Source organism: Rutidosis leptorrhynchoides, chromosome 1 (genome assembly GCF_046630445.1).
Source record: "Rutidosis leptorrhynchoides isolate AG116_Rl617_1_P2 chromosome 1, CSIRO_AGI_Rlap_v1, whole genome shotgun sequence".
Lineage (NCBI taxonomy): Eukaryota > Viridiplantae > Streptophyta > Magnoliopsida > Asterales > Asteraceae > Rutidosis > Rutidosis leptorrhynchoides.
In genome coordinates this window covers 30,919,493-30,932,522 of record NC_092333.1, presented here as the reverse complement: position 1 = coordinate 30,932,522, position 13,030 = coordinate 30,919,493, and the positions used below count along the sequence as shown (strand labels likewise).

Below are 13,030 nucleotides of genomic sequence, written 5' to 3'. Positions count from 1 at the left end.
AAATTTTCAAAATCTCGTCTTAAAGTAAGTAGTTTGACGGATCTCACCTTGACATTTCCTTGAAATTCTTCCTGAAGGATCTTCCACGCCTCCTTAGCTGTCGTAGCTCCCATGATTCGTGGAAAGATAGACGGTGTCAAGGCTTGTTGAATGTAGCCTAGAGCGGCAGCATTTCTTACAACATTTTTATTGTATTTTTCTTGTTCTTCCGCGGACAGAGTTTCGTCGTCTTTTGGATTTGTAAACCCGACTTCGACAATATCTCACAAGCTTTGTGCTTGGAAATATGTCTTCATTCGGATACTCCAAAAATCGTAGTTATCACCATCAAAGATGGGGACGGGAATATTGTACGCACCAACGGTAGTCATGATGTATGCGAACGAACGCCCAATATGGCTCTGATACCACTTGTTAGAATTGTAGTTGTTTTAGATTAGTTTAATGTGATAAAATAATGTATTTGTTTTAATTGATTAGTTGACTTGTTGTAAGTGAGGGGATGTTTTGAAGTATTGCAAGTTGAAGACTTAGATTTAGAAATGAAAGCCTTTTATTACTTGAGTCGTTGGTTTTTTTGTGTTACATCAAATGCAAGATCATATACCTATTTATAGGCCTCAAATGTGGGTAAAAATATCTAGATTTTTTGATAGAATTTTCTAGATATTTTGTTAATGATATCTAGATATTTTTGTTAGAACTATCTAGATAATTTTGTTAATAATATCTAGATATTTTTGATATAAATATCTAGATAATTTTGTAGATAATTCTAGAATACTCTAGAAATACATTAACATTTTAACAGAGTTCTCGGCAGAGAGGTCAAACCGATTTCTCCCCGAGAAATCTGCCGAGTTTCCCGATTTTTGCAACACTGGTCAGAAGTGACATTGTCATGTCACAGGCAGATTGTACTTTTTGGCCAAAAAGTGCATGCGTCTTTTGGGGTGATAACCACATACCTCCTATAGCTAGATTAGTGTCATTTTCATTTGACATTTTATAAATCAATGAGATTTTTTAAGCTGATATTGAAGCTGGTGTAGCTTCTTCAACTTGTAAGCTCATGTAGTATTTGACGAGAACATCCCATCCTCCTGGGCACATAAAACCATTTGGTCGATTCTCCCTATTCTTGTAAAAGTCCGCATCTGAAATCAATTTGATAAAAATGAATAAAAACGTGTAGTCAAAACAAATTGAAAAGGATGCCATACAAAGTAGGAAATTTTTTTACGATTCACTTGTAAAAATAGGGATGTCTTCCATTGTGCTTTTCAAAGTATGACTAAGCTATCACGTGATTAAATAACAAAAGTTGATTCTTCGATGCAATAAAATGGTCGTGGGAGATGATGTATGAAGTGTAGTTGGCCTTTTGCTATTTATTTATTTATTTATTTATTTATTTATCCCTACATACTAAATGTCATGCCAAATTGTGACTTTCAGTTTTACCAGATTGTCGTTATAACTTCCTCTTAAATTACACAACGACCACTCAAGTTTACACATTTTCAGGATAGAAAACGTAAATATATAATGTGACAATCGCTCCAAATCCATATGGACGAACACGTCATTCATTGATTTCATTGCGAGGTATTTGACCTCTATATGATACATTTTGTAAACATTGCATTCTTTTGAAAAGGCACACCATAAATGAATATTTAAATCAAAGGTTTTCGACATCTGATGATTTCTACATATAGACAATCACCATAAATAATAGTTTACAACAGTATTTCCGTTGACAATGCAGTCAAAATAAGATACATGGTGATGATTTGGTGAATGCAACGTCTCCTTGAAAAATATGTCATGTAAGACTCCATGCACATAGCTTGTTTAACATCTAAGCAAACAGCGGAAGACTTCTAGGAAACCTGAGAATAAACATGCTAACAAGTGTCAACACAAAGGTTGGTGAGTTCATAGTTTTAATGTTGCGCATAATCTGTATATAAAGGTGGATCACAAAATTTCAGTTGTTCAATCCAGAAACGTTTATCAAAATATTCTACGAAATTGAGCACCCTGGTAACTAAACTTAACGTATATATAATTTGTACCCTTTGTATAATCATCTTAATAATACACGCAAACCAATGTGTACGCTTCTCAAATAGCATACATCCGTTAAAAGGCTAGTGCTCTAGCTCGGACGGGGATATCAAGCCCTATGGATCCATATACTACTACTCGCGCCCACCAGTTCTTATAACTGGCAGTTAACAGTTACCAAAGCTAAGGGATTTTCGGTTCAAACTCAGTGTAGAATTTAGTATGTACTTGTATCCATTGCGTTTAAAATAAAGTGCATGTATTCTCAGCCCAAAAATATATATTGCAAAAGCAATTAAAAAGGGATCAATGAAACTCACACATATAAATATTGTATATCGGTTAATAAAGCATTTGCATGTATTCTCAGCCCAAAAATGTAGAGAGTAAAAGGGATCTTATGAAACTCACGCATATAAATATTGTATATCGGTTAATAAAGCATTTGCATGTATTCTCAGCCCAAAAATGTAGAGAGTAAAAGGGATCTTATGAAACTCACGCATATAAATATTGTATATCTGTTAATAAAGCATTTGCATGTATTCTCAGCCCAAAAATGTAGAGAGTAAAAGGGATCTTATGAAACTCACGCATATAAATATTGTATATCGGTTAATAAAGCATTTGCATGTATTCTCAGCCCAAAAATGTAGAGAGTAAAAGGGATCTTATGAAACTCACCTTAGCAGCATATAAAGTCGTTCACCAAAATGTGATCGAAACACGGATTACCAAATAACCGTAGATCTCAACATATCAATATTGAGATTCAATATTGTAGAAAAGTACGTAGACGTAACGGAGATGATAACACTAGGTTTGACTTGCAAATAATACCCATGAATATTACCCATAACCTCCTTGGCAATAACCCATAATTTCCTTAGCTCTATCCCGCTTGAAAACCATTTTGAAAGTGACACGCTCATGACCTCGTCGTAGTATTTTATGTATAATACTAATTAATAATAATACTACTAATAATAATAAGATTAATAATAATAATAATAATAATAATAATAATATAATTAATAAATATGTATACGAGTGTAATATATATGTGTGTAAATAAAATGAACTGACTTCGGCTGAATTTATAGATCCTGACTTGTCCCAGCCCTCCATGCGATCGCATGGGTCTGAGGCACAATGGCCATGCGATCGCATGGCCTCTTTTTCCAGCTCAGGTTTGTTTAACTTCTTCCTCGTCGACATATTTTTATATTATATATATATATATATATAATATATTTAATTTATATAATTAATTATATATTATATTTAATTCACATGCATAGTTAGCTTGAACTTTTTGTTCCGATGACTCGTACGTTTACGCTCGACTTATGTCCCGCTTCCGGTTTCTCGAACGCATTTTCGTACGCTTAGAAAACTCGTATTTTATGTTTCGTGACACGTACCTTTGTCTAAATATAACCTTAAATTATCTATAAACTATATCACTAGAATTATAACTTATACACTTGAGTGTTTTGGTCATTTACTTCTATAAATCATCGTCTCGCTATTTGTTAATATATATATATATATATATATATATATATATATATATATATATACATATATATATATATAATACATACATTTTCATTTTGAAATAGTGTTTACTGTAGCAAAGTTACTGTAGCAAAGTTACTGTAGCAAAGTAAATTTTTACTGTAGCAATTCACTGTAGCAAAGTCAATTTCACTGTAGCAAATAGTGATTTTTGAAAACACTATAGCATTTTGGGTACTGTAGCAATTTGAAAATACTGTAGCAAATTAGTGTTTTACTGGTTCATCTTAAACGTTTTAGTTCACTTATCTAAATATCAATCGAATTAACAAACGAATGTTACTATCGTTTACTAAATAACTTGAAATTATATATATGTATATATCTTTCTTTGATATACATAGATCAGTTTTTAAATACACATTGGAAGTTATTTATAATTAATTTTAATAATAAATATTTCAACCTATCATATATATTCAATTAGATATTTAAACCAATAAGTTTAATGTACGGTATCAAACAATTAATACATTGTTATTTTTTTTTCAAGTTATAGTATATATGTATCTATTTACATATAATTGTTCGCGAATCGTCGAAAACAACCGAAGGGTATTTAAATATATAAAAGTAGTTCAAAAATTTTGAGATTCAGTTTTACAGAATTTGCTTATCGTGTCGGAAATGTTAATCATACAAAGATTGAGTTTAAATTTGGTCAGAAATTTCCGGGTCATCACATATAATAATTTAATTAAAATAAAAGAAACTAATTTCACCCGAATTTATAACGGGCCCTATCTTTTCGCTCGGTGCGAGTTAAATTTTTCCAAGACCACCATTCAACTCAAAAGAATCCGATGAACCCAACGGGACTAACTATACGCGAAACAGACATCGTTAAAAAAACACTAAATACAGGCCATATATTCTCGCTCGGTGTGAATTAAATTTTTTCGTTACCACCATTCAACTCGAAATACTTTTACGAACACAACGCGACTAACTATACGCGAAACGAACATCGTTAAAAAAAATATTTTGGGCTATATTTCATACATATACATACACGTCCAACAAACAACCCAACTTACGAGATATATTAGGTACCAAACAACGTATATCCAAATTCGACCGCACATTGAATACAACCGCAGCAACGCGCGGTCGAATTTTTTTCTAGTTTGCAGTTATAATATCTGCTTGGGTGCTTGACAAATTCCGATTATTTGATAGAACATCACTTCAATTTTTTATTTTTATTTTTTTGGAATGATAAAATTTAATTAGAATCACTCTAGCAAAAAGCTAGAGAAAAAACAAATTACATAGGCTTAGAGAGGCCAAGTGTTCCAATAGATATAAATACGTCCTCTATATCTACACCAATAATAAGAGTAATTAACAATAAGATCAAGAATGACACTTCTCTTCATCGGGACATCAAATGATAACTAATATATCCAACAATGTTTTTGATAAATCCGCTCACTTTATGCATTGACAGATTGTACGGTACAATCTCTCAATGCATAAAGCGAGTGGATTTATCAAAAACACTGTTGGAAATATCATCACTCATTTGACATACTATCCTAAAATAGCCCACTCGTTGGGGTCCTAGGTTCCATGCAAAAGGTCTAATATTCCGATTAGACCGAATACATTACCCCTACATACTAATATGCATGGGAAAAATCGTAGTTACCCCTACATACTAATATGCATGAGAAAAATCGTAGTTTTAGTTTTATCCAAATGTCGTTTTGAGTTTGCGTTCACACTACACCCGGCCCCTCAAATTCGGCTTCATATACACAACGACCCCCCCCAACTTTCTACTTTTTTAGGAGTAAAAAGCGTAAATATAATTTTAAAAAAAACAAAAGAAAATGATTCCACCCGTATTTTTAACGGGCCCTATCTTCTCGCTCGGTCTGAGTTAAATTTTTCTGAGACCACCGTTCAACTCGAAAAAATCAGACGGACACAACGGGACTAACTATGCGCGAAACGGACATCGTTAAAAAAACACTAAATAACGGGCCCTATATTCTCGCTCGGTGCGAGCTAAATTTTTCCGAGACCACCGTTCAACTCGATATTATTTTACGAACACAACGCGACTAACTATATGCGAAACGGACATCGTCAAAAAAACACTAAATATTTCGAGCTATATTTCATACATATACGTACACGTCCAACAAACAACCCAACCTACTAGATATATTAGGTACCAAACAACGTATATACAAATATGACCGCGCGTTGAATACAACCGCAGCAACGCGCGGTCGAATTTTTTCTAGTTAGATAAAATTTACTCGCCCTCCTTCCCGGGTAAACTGGGAATACCTTATTCCTTTTATTACATAAAATGATGATCATTTTAGTATTGTCAGATGTGAGTACATGTCTCCCAAATTAGGTTAACAGAAGAAGGGTGATTCAATATAATAATGTACCCTTTCATAATCAGTTCTGCTGCGTTAGCAATTTCAGTATGAAACTGATAACATGAAGAATCAGATCATTTTAGTTATACACTGGTAAACAAATGCATATCCAAATTCACATAAAAAAAACATTATTAGCGCAATGCCAAAATGATGTAAATGGGAAGTCAGAACTAAGAAAGATAACAACATACGTTGGTCCCGGAGATGTAAATAATATCTTTAGCGCGTGAAGGGTCGAAGAAATCCATTTATTTAGTTACTGTGTCGTATGCTGCAACGTGCAATAAGAATTGCGTATTCATATATTCAAAAAAGAAAAAACGTTGGACAAAAGACTTTTAGGGTCAGCCCGACCCACCTATCTTGCTACCTCTACAAGAGCAATGCTTAAAACCTATTTACCATGATCAAGATCATACAGGTATCTTTTCTCAGTAGGATGACCCATTCCAGCAGGATCACGCGCCACAATGTAGAAATCCGCACAAGAAATAACCTGTGCCTTAGCATGCCACTCTACTTGAGTTGGGCCCGCATAATGCATTAGCAATGGAAATATAGACACGATGGTGGTCTCAGGGTCAACTACTCCATCTTCTAAGACCTGCGAGAAAAAGATCAATTTCTTCAAAAGATAGAAAATAGTTCATTTCATATTGTCTTACTATTGGCACGTAAATGTCAGTTTTGGAAATATATGTCTTCGTAAACTAGGAGCCTGTGATCATCTAATTGTTACAACTTCAGACAACCCCAAATATTCAAGGTTGCAAATACTCGCTATTTGGGAAGTACTCAGTGGGACTTTCGAGGAAGTAATCGACGACTCGGGGATTAAACGGATTGGACTTTTTGTACTTTCAAATAATAAACTTCAAATCTATGTGTAAATATAAAAGAAAACTATAACATTCACTTTAACATAATAGTCCATAAACATAAACATAATCGTTCATTTGTTCAGAAAATCAACAATTACAATTTAAATTCATATTAGGATGTTGAATATTAGGATGTTGACCAAATTTGACTTTGACCGACTAAATCCACCTTTGACCAACAAACTGATTTTGACCCATTAACCGACGTTGACCGATTAGTTAAACGGAGTTTGAAAAATTGGATCGGCACGTCCTTAAAAAGTTAGTATTCAGGGAGTTCTACAATAGTGCAAATATTAAAGGATGAAGCAACAGAATCGAGTTCTTGTAACCCATATCCAAAAGACACCTTGTGTTGTTCATCAACAAAGCATGCCCGTTATGCAAAAACACGAAGTTGATTGGGAGAGAGAGCCTGTAATGATCAATATCATCATGATATTTGATATTTAATAGAAGATAATACTTCTAAATCTCCATCGATGACCCAATTGCCAGCTGGCTTTATTACTTCTTAAACATAAGGTAATCCGGAAGCAATTGTTCCCCATGTTCTAGCAATCCTTTCTTCGTTGTTATGCTTATATCTCAACGCTGTCAGCAAAAAAGATAAGCACGTAAGTAATTGATGTGAACTTTTCAGTTGAAAGTATAAAGTACAAAACTTCCTAACCACGATTATAGTGAGACTGATATATTTTGGTTAAAATAATGTTAAGTCTCAAATTAATGAACAGTGTTTTAGAAATGCATTTACACAGCCGTGAGTCATCACTCACCTTTTCCTTTTTGGCTTATCAAATCAGTATACATAATTGACCTTTAAATCAAGTTCATTATTAACGCCGGACTTTAACATATAATTACACTAAAAAAATCAGATCGTCAGGGGCGGCTGACCCTTAATAGATCCTCTCTGTATAAGAAGGTAAGCATAGACGTTGTTACTTAAGTGTTTATTTATGAAAAATTGTATACCAAATGAAATAGGCATCCAAACCTTTTTAGAATAGCAACTGTTTTTGATCTGGGCCAACCAAGGCCACATCATTAGTAGTACCAATCTTCTAATTAGTCTAATCATTAATAGCCAAAACGATATGTAACGACATATTCACTATACGATCAATCCCATTTTTCATTATTATTGACTTAAAACGGAAACGGAAACTTTGCAAATACTCATGGAACCATTAAATGGACTAGCCCAACCTTCATTAACCACATGAACTAATTCCAAATTAGTCTTTGTTGAATTCCCTTTCACCGTTTTGTCAGCTTCCAAAGAATTCAAGTTCCTTTCATTCTCTTAAACAATCGGATCAACAAGAAATCCACCATCTGGGTGAATCGTTGAGCTCTTGATCACATGAGACGTAATCGTTTTGGTATGACGCAACCAAATTAGTGTTTTATTTGTTAGAATGGTAAATGGGAGTTGAAGAAAATTTACTCTTTATGGGGGGATTGAAATGTGCATTGAAAGGTGTGATTTTTAGTTTGATTGTAAGAGACGTACTAAGATTTGTGATTAGGGTATAGTTAAAAAAAATGATGAGAATTGAGGGAATGTGATAAACGAATTGATAGGTTGTTTGAATTTAAGAAATGAGAATTTATTATAATTCATGGAACAGTGGAGAGAAGAAAGAGGTCCACAAGTTTGATTTTGACTTGAATCCGTGAAAGAAAAGTTTATGTGTAAAGAAGAATCAAAGTTTGATGAATGTGGATTCTAATCAAAATTTGATTTTGATTTTGAGTTTACACATTTAACTTTTTTTCCACGAATTCTAACCAAAATCAAATCTGTGGGCCTCTTTCTTCTCTCAATCGTTCCATCAATTTTAATAGATTTCCATTTCCAAAATTCCAACAATTTCATCCACCAATTCGTTCCTCACATCCCTCAATTCTCTTCATTAATCTTCACCAAAACCTTAATCACAAATTTTGAAAACGTCTCTCACATTCAAACTAAAAATCACACCTTTTAATACACATTTCAATCCTAAACCCGTAAGAGTTAAATTTTTCATCAACACCCATTTACCATTCCAACAAATTAACCACTAATTTAGTTGTGGGTCATACCTAAACGATGTCGTCACATGTAACCAAAAGTTCAATGATTGACCTAAATGGTGGAGTTCTTGTTGATCCGATTGTTTTCGGGGACTGAAAGTGACTTAAAGTCTTTGGAAGCTGATAAAATGGTGAAAAAGGAATTCAACAAAAATTGCTTTGGAATCGGTTCATGTAGTTATTGAAGGTTGAGCTAGTCCATTATAGGTTCCACGAGAGAAAATGAGTATTTGGAAAGTTTGCATTTTAACTTCAATAACAATGAAAAATGGAAATGGGAATGGGAATGATAGTATAGTAAATATGTCGTTACCTAATGTTTTGGCTATAGATAGAATGGAAAAACTAACAACCTGCAAGGATAAAAACGAAGCACAGAAAGTAAATCCACTAAGGTACATCACTACTTTCCTATTCTAGTGTTCTTCATAGGGAAACCCCTTAAATAACTTTTTATGTAGGATATTTATCTCTGATAGGAACTTCATAACTATTTAAAATCGTACATCAAATCCAACTTCTATGTGTGAATCATTGAAGATATGGATGTGAGATCGTCTAGAAAGTTATTAAATCCGAACATAAGTGAAATACCTTATAGCTGTTATTAATGTTTTGCAAGATATAAATTGTATAACATCTTAAATTCTGGAAAACTGTACAACCATATTCCAATAATACTAGCTCCTGTTTAAAGAATAAAAAAGAGGGTGCTGACTATATGATCTATAAAAATCCCTTTTTATCTGGTTGTGTTTCAACTTTACATCTTGTATAGTATATAATAATCCTTACCTAAGTTAACATCTGCCAACACAAGAATGAATGAGAAATATATCGAAGAAAGAAACAGAACCGCACACGGAAGAAATAGAGAAGATAAAATAAACCCTGACCTTTGTGTCATTAGTATCATTTAGAAGATAATTCAACCTTTTCTCCTTACGAGAACGCACTGAGTTGGAGGTATTGCGTGCACTACCCACATGGTGCATTGCAGAACTTCCTACACCAAATCTAATAAAACACAAAAATAGAAAAATATGGAAGCAGTCTCAGTTGATACAGCCAAAACACTTCCAGGGTGATCTTATTTTTTGCAATTTATACAACAAAAGGGACCAATGCTGCATCGTTAGTTATTAGTATGAACAATAGCTAAAGAACTTGTGACATTCAAATACTTTTGACTATAATTCATTACTGTTATCACCTCGTTACCACCGAAGATAAAAGCACTTTGCAACTTCAAATGAATGAAGATAACAGCATATCAAAGTTGTACATAATAAGCATCAAATTTTAATTCTTGTATTAACTCAAAATATTCCTCCAACACGTGTAGCTATTTTCTATGTTTCAAACTAAAAAGAGCGAAATGCTATTGTACTGTCAACTAAATTAAAATACCAACTGTAGTGTTTAATGACATCCTGAAGCAGCGCCCTTCACCGGCGTATTACTCCCCTCCACAACACTCCGGTTGGCTCTCAACTAACACCGCCGCCGCCGTCTCCCGCTCGGGGAGAACCGACGGTAGTGATGCGGACGGAGAGCGGAGGAATAACCTTCGGGTCTACTCCACCTCGAACAACTTGTGACCACGGAGTCCGATGAGAATAACTGATACCGCCACCACCATCGCCATTGAAAGTGCCGAAGCTGTCGCCGGATAGGTGAGTGGATGAATCGGAAATCATTGTGATCGCGAATTAGTAATTAATTTACAACAATGAAAGTTAGGGTTTAAGAGTAAACAGAATTGAGCGGTTACAACTGAATTTCACTAATTCATGATTGGAAAAGCTAATTACAGTGTACATACAAGTGAGGTATATATACTGCTACAATATACACTAACTACCTAATTAACAATTCTAACTAACACTGTTACAGTTGACCTAACGTTGACTGTGACTATACAATTGAGTTACACACTATTGCTCGAACTCAGATGCTTTCTATGTCTAATCGATTGAGATGAGGTATTAAAGCTTGAGTTATCTCCATTACTCCCCCCGCAAGTTGGCAGTGTATATGGATCTACAATGCCAAACTTGGAGATGCATTTGTAGAAAGGGGATCTGCTTAGGGCTTTCGTGAGGACATCCGCTGTTTGATCCTGTGAAGATATGAATCTCGTTGAAATTAGACCAGCTTTAATTTTGTCTCGAACTAAATGGCAGTCAATTTCAATATGCTTGGTGCGTGCATGTTGAACAGGGTTAAAAGCCAAGTTAATTGCAGATTCATTGTCACATTGAATTGAAATAGGTAAATTAACTTTGACTTGTAAATCATTCAGTAGACTTCTTAACCATGTTATTTCACAGGTACAATCTGCCAGAGCTCGATATTCTACTTCTGTTGAGGATCTGGACACGATACCCTGTTTCTTTGATTGCCAAGAGATCAGACATTTACCGAGGAAGATACAGTAGCCGGTGATTGATCTTCTTGTGGTGTTGCAATTGCCCCAATCACTATCACAGTATGCCTGTAGTTGTAGTGATGAATTTACAGGAAAGTATAAACCCTGTGCAGGACAAAGTTTTATATATCTTAAGACTTTGTAGAGTGCCTGCAGGTGTCCTGTTCTCGGATCTTGGCTAAATTGACTTAGATGTTGAGCAGCAAAAGAGAGATCTGGTCTGGTGATAGTAAGATAAATGAGTTTGCCAACCAGTGTTTTATACAGTGTTGGATCAGCTAAAGGTTGACCTGTGTCTGCAGATAGTTTAATGTTGGGGTCAATGGGTACAGTAGAGGGTTTCTCATCCAAGATGCTTGCAGTATGAAGTAATTCTAGTGCATATTTTCTTTGGGTCATAGTGATCCCATTCTTGTTTCTCAGAAATTCAATGCCTAGATAGTAATTGAGTGACCCAAGATCTTTTATACTAAAAGATTTGTCCAGTTTTGTCTTGATTTCAGAGATGAGTTGTTTGTTGTTGCCTGTAAGGATAAGATCATCAACATAGATCACTAAAGCTAAGAAATTTGTGTCCTTTTTATATGTGAATAAGGAAGAGTCTGCATAGCTTTGTGTGAATCCATTTGCTTGTAAAAAGGTTGTCAGTTTAATGAACCATTGCCTGTTTGCCTGCTTTAAACCATATAGGGATTTGAGAAGTTTGCAAACTGAGTTAGGTGGTACATTTTGATTGTAACCTTGTGGCAGTGACATGTATACTTCTTCATTCAGATCACGATGAAGGAATGCATTGTTAACATCTAGTTGTTCAATATTCCAATGATGATGAGTAGCAATTGCTACTAGTGCCCTGACAGTGACCATTTTAGCTACAGGAGCAAATGTTTCTGTGTAGTCAGTTCCTTCCCTTTGAGTGAAACCTTTTGCCACAAGTCGTGCCTTATATCTTTCTATTGTCCCATCAGCTTTAAGTTTGACTTTATATACCCACTTGTTGCCTACTGGAGTCTTGTTGGGTGGTAAGGTTGTAATGATCCATGTATTGTTGTCTTGAAGGGCCTGCAATTCTTTATTCATAGCTTCTACCCATTTTTCATTCTTAGATGCTTGGATATATGTATGTGGTTCCACAATGTTGTTAATTGTGCATATAAGGTGTCTAGTGGTAGGAGTTATGATGTTGTTATAGTTGAGATATTTTGCATGATGAAATTTAGAGATAGAGTTAACTGACGTTGAAGGAATTGAATGGTGATAATCTTTGAATTTTGCAGGTATGGTATGTGACCTGGTGGAAGTTCTTCTAGATGGTTGTGCTGTTGCAGATGTTTCATTGGTGGAATTGATGTGAGAGGTTGAAGATGATGTTGCTGGAAAGTGATTTTGGTGATTGTTTGGAGTAGGATTTGTAGGAGTTGGTAGAGTGGTAGAAGTGTTTGATGGTGGGGTAGCGTTTGCAGATTGTGATGTGTCTGGTTCTGTTTGCAGGTGATGCTTGGGTTATGTTTGGTTCAGGTGTAGTATTGCAGCTGTTAGTGGTTGTTGTGGAAATTGATTGGGGACTGCAGATG

At 34.7% G+C, this 13,030-nt stretch overlaps 2 pseudogenes; both read right to left on the bottom strand.

Moving 5' to 3' along the window:
• Positions 1–916: 916 nt before the first annotated feature.
• On the bottom strand, positions 917–7,015 carry LOC139854801 (ATP sulfurylase 2-like; annotated as a pseudogene).
• A 55-nt stretch (positions 7,016–7,070) lies between these two features.
• On the bottom strand, positions 7,071–10,725 carry LOC139854742 (ATP sulfurylase 2-like; annotated as a pseudogene).
• Positions 10,726–13,030: the final 2,305 nt, after the last annotated feature.